Genomic DNA, 6000 nt, shown 5'->3' with positions numbered 1-6000 from the left:
CTCCCTGGTTGTTTCAGGGAATCTAACTCATTTATTCACTTAACGTATCTTTGGCAAATATTGACTTAACACCTATTATGTCAAAGACACAGTGCGACAGTGAATATAAAAAATAAGATGAGGTCACAGTCTCCAGGGAGATAAGACGTATCCACACATAGCTACCGTCTAAGGCAAATTGTGATAAGTGTTCTTGTGTGTGTGTCAATAGAGCATAAAGTGAGTTCAGAGGAAGGTGAAGAAAATTGTGTATGGTATGAAGGAGTATTGGCAGAGTTGGGTTTGGAAAGGGGTAGAACTGCAGCAGAGGAGATGGAGGGGAGAGGATACAATACATGGAGAGGGAGAAAGTGATAAATTCTAGGAGTTTGGCATCCCAGAGACAGCTCAACTATATCTTAATGTGAGATCCCATAGATTGATGAGCCTGTATCTCTCAGAGCTAAGGGGACAGCGGATTCTCCCCCAAATTATTATTACCATTCCTGACACTTACGTAGTACTTACCCTGCCCTAGGAACTACAGGAGATGTGCTACGTATGTTAACTGATTTAATCTTCACCTTCAAGGTCACCACAACTATGATCTCCACTTGACAGATAACACTGAGGCTGGAGGGGTTAAACGTCTTGCTCCAGCTCCCGCAGAAGCTAAGTGCCTGTCACCTAATCCCACGCGGTCTGGCTCCAGGGTTCACACTCTACACTGCCTCTCAAGTGCGGCACCTTTTCAGGATTTTAAGGGAATATGTTGCTGTGATGTTGACAGAGCTTGAGGAGAGACTGAAAGAAAGCCCTTCAGCCCCATACAGGAAGTCCCCAAAGGATGGATGGTTCTGGAAGTTACAGGTTACCAGGACAACGCACCCCCTCAGCCTGGCCACGCCCCCGGGCTCCCGCTCACTGGTTGCAAAACTCAGCTTTGCCCCTGCCCAGAGCTTTCCTTCCCGGGGCCGCTGGGGAAGCATCCGCGGCTTGTGGTGGCTGTGGTTTGGTGCCCAGGACCCACACGTCAAAGGAGCTCATTCGGAAGCAGAGGCACGCGCTTGTCCCCAGAACTCAAACTCCAGAGTCCCTCCAGTAGGTGGTACAGAGGCGAGTTTGACCCTAAACAAAACAGGGCAGGGTCTTCCTGTTTGTTTTCTTCCTCCAGCGGGGAGCAACGGCCGCCAATTGGATAGCGAAGTGACCGATTTATTATTCTCTTATCCGTGCTGAGCAGAGCTGTAGGAAATCTCCGGGGCCGGGAGCAGCACACGGGGGTATCTCGGGGTCGCTCTGACAAGGGCCAAAGCTGCCGGCTGCCATGTTTTATTTGGCCTGCCCAGTGTTTAAAAAAATGTTTTTAAATAGATGCTGACATTTTTAAAAGGGGAAGAGTATACATACACTTGTACATCTCCGACTTGTGTCAAGAAATGGGAAGATCTGGGCCCAGATCCCCATAGGTCAGCGATGAGGGGGGCCGAGCAGGGGCTGCCCTTTAGACGGTCGCAGAGTCCCAGCCACCAGCCCTGCTCACTTTTCTTACCTCTCTGGCCCCGTCGGCATTTGAGCCCGGGACCCCAGACGAAATGATGCGCTTCCTCTTAGAACCCCCGCTAATCTGAGGACAGGGCCACCCCACAGACGCCATGGCTCAGCAAGCAGACCAATGGCCAAGGAGTCTGGCAAGGGGCGCTTAGTGAATGGGTTTAATGACAGATTAAGTCGCCCATTAGGAAGCCATTAGAACACAGCGTGATGCATCACTGGGTAAACGAGAGAGGCTGAAGTCAGAGACAGGTTCTTGGAGCGCTTGATCCAATTTAATTCTTCTATTTTTTTTTTTTTTTAAACCCTAGGCAGATGAGAGTGGAGGCTGTAAATCACCCTCTATGCAATGGCTCATCATAAGGGATATGGAGCAAAATTAGAGGAGGCACGAGAAGGAAAAGCCGGTGATGAACAAGGCAGAGGCTGCTGCGGCGTGATTGAAGACAGGCTGGGAACGCGAGAGAAGCCGCTGGAAACTGGTTTGGGCTGGAGGTCTAATTACCGCATCCCAAGTCAGAAAAGCCCAGAACCCAGCCTTCTGCTCTGCCTTGGGGAGTAGGATGGGAGAATCTGTGTGCAGTAAACTTCCTGAGACAGTGGCTCATAGTGCCATCTACATGGAATGTGAAGTCAATCAGAATGTCTCTAAATCCTGGCTCTGTTGGGTTTTGGCTGTGTGACTTTGGGTAAGTTACTTAACCTCTCTGAGTCACATTTTCCACCTGTGTTAAAGGAGGTAATCATCGCAAATGCAAAAGGTGATGCTGAATATCAGGGTGGGCACCCGCTAAGTGATGCTTTCTTCTGTTTAATGTTGTAAAAGATATAAATGAGATGGTCCCTAAATGAGGGTAGATTTTACTCCCCTTTAACTCAGGTGGCACTTGTCAGGGAGATCAAGTAGGTTCTGTTCTTCCCTAGTAAAAGCAGGAAGGCTTTCCTGGGCAGGGTCCTCTGAGTGCTGGAAGAGGGGGAGGGTGTCCACTCAGAGAGGAGGCAAGAGGGCAGCCTTGCACACACTGGGCACCTCTGGGCCTCCAGCACTGGATATCAGCTGTGCTTGTTGAATGGATGTGCTGCCTTCAACCCCCACCTCTGTTCTCTGCCGTTCTCTATCCTCCCTGTGCCCTGGGATGCTGACCCTGGCAATACCTCACCCAGTGTCTTTATTTGGTTTCTCCTAAAAGCAGAGCCCCAGATAAGGCTGTGAGGGTAGCCTGTTTCTTGAGGAGCTTATGGTAAATGTGGAGCTCCCCATGCACGACCCCCTTCCAGGAGGGACTGATTGCCCCGCTGTTGCAACTGATTGCCCCTCCTTCAAGATTTGCCTAAACTACAGAGACAGCCACGGACACGCCCTCCTGGGCTGTTCACATCCTCATCTGCGTGGGGGCACAGAAGCCTGGCCATTCAGCCCATGGGAGACTCAAGACATGCTCCCAGCAACCTGCAGGGCTGCCCAAGGCTTGGCTGATCCTGCACCCCTGCATCACATCTCAGCTTCCCCCTCTGCCCAAATCTACTTCCTCCCCATTCCTTTCACGGGTATTGATTCCCTGATAAAAAACCTTGCACCCCATCTTCCATCTCAGAGTGTTCTTGCAGAGAACCCAACCTGTGGCGGAGCTGGTCTCAGGACTCGGAATGAGGGAGCAGGGAAAGAGGACAGGAAAGCAGGGACAGTCAATTTAAGGGTATGTTGTCTGAGACAAAGATTCTGCTAGGATCTCTGGGATGAGTACAAGATGCCTGGAGACATTCACTGGGCAGTATCTGTCCATCAGCTCCCAGGCCCCAAAGAACCAGAGATGCCTGTGAGGGCTTTCACTGCCCTGCATTTCTGGATCTCACATGTGCACTGGCTGAGAGGACTCCCTGTCTTCAAGGACGATCCTGAGCAGAAAGTGGGTGCACTGGAGGTGGGATGCTGTCTCGAGAGTCTGAGCTTTATGAGAAGCAGACCCAGGGGGCATGGTGTGGGGCATCCCAAAGGACCTGCCATACAGTAGGTGCCTTGGCCTTGGGGAGGAGCCCTCGGGAGTTCTGAGGGTGGGAGAAGAGGTAGCTGGAGTTAATCCTTCCCCATTCCCTCCCTGCCTCAGCACCAGGGCTCAGGCAGTAGCGCTGCCAGCTCTTCCTGGGATCAGAATCATGGCCCCGCTCCCCTTGTCCCTTCAGGCTGAGGAACATAAGGGCTTCCCATGGTTACTGGTGTCTGAGTGCCTCAACCTCCCTTGCTGGTTCCTTTCTCCTGCCCACACCTTTGTCAATAGACCCCCCACTGACGTCTCTTTGGTTGAGCAGTTGGTGGGGATGCTGACTGATAAAATGGTCTAGGCCACTGCTCACTGCTTAAAGCCATCCTTCAGAGTGACCTTCTAGGGCCCTGCAGTTCTCCCTTCTCCAACCCCTCCAGCCCCTTCAACCCTTCTCCCTCCCTGCTGGTCTGGGTTCCCTACCGCATCTACTTGCTTTTGAATCTATTTCTTGTAGATAAATGTGTGTTCTCCTCTTTCACAGCCTTACCATTTGATTTGGAGAAAGAAAGAAACCCAATTCTATAAAGCTATTAAATGTTTTCCTTTCACAACCACCAGTTTCGTATATCAGAAGCACTGCCTTTCATGCCTATTGAGTTCTCGGAAATGGGCTTCAAGTGCCTATTTCAGGAGTTGAAATCTGAACATCAGCTCTTTCTTCCTCTCTGCATTCCTGCCACACAATCCTAATCCTCTCCAGTGTGATGGATCCCTCTGGCTGGGTAGAAGGAAGATCATTTAAAGGAAATGTGAAAAAGAAAAGAGTAGTATTCCATTTCAAGAGATTTTTCTCCTGACACAGTTATTTTCAACAGGTGACAGGTATTGAAACTGATGAAAGATTCTTGGGTGAATACAAACTACCCCCTGCCCCTATCCCCAACACACATTCTCTAGAAATTCCAGAATGCCCAGTGAGTGGATTCATTCCACACATATTTAGTGCCTAACTACATGCCAAGGAGCTGGGTGCTAAGAACAAGAAAGTAGGATTCCTGCACTCTGCCATAGAGTTTGTGATCTGTGTTGATGCATCAGAGATTAATCCAATGATTACACAAAATGTGATGTTGCAATTTTGCCTTTGCACTTGCTGTTCCCTCTGCCTGGAATGCTTGTCCCTGCAAGGTGTCTGCCCAGCTTCCTCTAGGCCTTTTCACAATCATCCCTCTTCACTCATGGCCTTCTTGGCCACTCACTCTGTCAACATTCCTGCTCTTTTTTTCTCTCTAGCGTACTTCTCTGTTTATAGACCATCTATCCCAGAATGTAAGCTTCATAAGAATACACATTTTTCTTTTCATAAAATATTTGATTGTTCTCTGCAGAGAACAAAATTCCCAGAGCAGAAAGCAATGCATGGGATATAGTAGGCGCTCAAACAATGTATATTGAATGAATAAACATGGACCACACTAAGTGCTAATGAGCATGGGCTGAGAAGGATTAGAGACAAGAGAGTTTCCAAGGGAACTGATAGTTGGGCTGATCTGAGGAAAGTTGGGAGGCATTAAGTAAGCCTAAAGGAGAGGAAAATAAATCCATGCAGGAAACACTAGCATATGCCGGGGTGCTGGGTGAGCAGGAGCATGGTGGGCTTAAGAAACTAGAAGGAGGCCAGGTGCAGTGGCTCATGCCTGTAATCCCAACACTTTGGGAGGCTGAGGCGGGTGGATCACGAGGTCAGGAGATCGAGATTATCCTGGCTAATACGGTGAAACCCCATCTCTACTAAAAATACAAAAAAAAATTAGCCAGGCGTGTTGGCGGGCACCTGTAGTTCCAGCTGCTCGGGAGGCTGAGGCAGGAGGATGGCGGAACCCGAGAGGCGGAGCTTGCAGTGAGCCAAGATCGCACCACTGCACTCCAGCCTGGGCGACAGAGTGAGACTCCATCTCAAAAAAAAAAAAGAAAAAAAAAAGAGAGAGAGAGAAACTAGAAGGAGTTCAGTAGGATTGGAGCACAGAGGATGGGAAAGATATGTGGTGAGGGATTAATAACAAAGCTGACACTTAGTACTGTCACACAGTGCTGGGAACTAGGCCAACTTTCACACAAGTCTGGGAGAAAGGTACTATACGTATTCCCATTTTACAGATGAGAAAATCAAGGCCCAGATAGTGTAGATAACTTGTACAAGTTACAAACCTAATGAGCAGCAGAATTAAAGTTCAAATGCAGGAACTTTGATCCAGAAGCCTAAGGTCTGAAATCCATATGGCTTTCAGTCTCCGGTAGGAGGACTAGGAGGGGTTGGCTCAGGTAGGGCTTTGTAGTGACATAGAATCCCAGGTTGGGGCTAGGGTAGAGCTGGCAGATATAGGCTGGATATCTCCTGGGATGATTCTTACCGGCCTTCCAACTCCCAACTCCCCACCCCACCCCACCCCACCCCATCTCCAGACCTGCACATGCTCTGATTGGA

General features: G+C 49.4%; 1 long non-coding RNA gene across 2 annotated transcripts in view; it reads left to right on the top strand.

Moving 5' to 3' along the window:
- Positions 1 to 961: 961 nt before the first annotated feature.
- Positions 962 to 6000, top strand: part of LOC115893847 — a 38692-nt gene continuing 33653 nt past the window's right edge. For both annotated transcript variants that reach the window (XR_004053882.1, XR_004053871.1), the window contains exons 1-2: positions 962 to 1080; positions 1845 to 2222. This is a non-coding gene — a long non-coding RNA (uncharacterized LOC115893847). The remainder of the gene's footprint in view (positions 1081 to 1844; positions 2223 to 6000) is intronic.

Source organism: Rhinopithecus roxellana, chromosome 1 (assembly GCF_007565055.1).
Source record: "Rhinopithecus roxellana isolate Shanxi Qingling chromosome 1, ASM756505v1, whole genome shotgun sequence".
Lineage (NCBI taxonomy): Eukaryota > Metazoa > Chordata > Mammalia > Primates > Cercopithecidae > Rhinopithecus > Rhinopithecus roxellana.
This window is presented reverse-complemented; position numbering and strand designations above follow the sequence as displayed.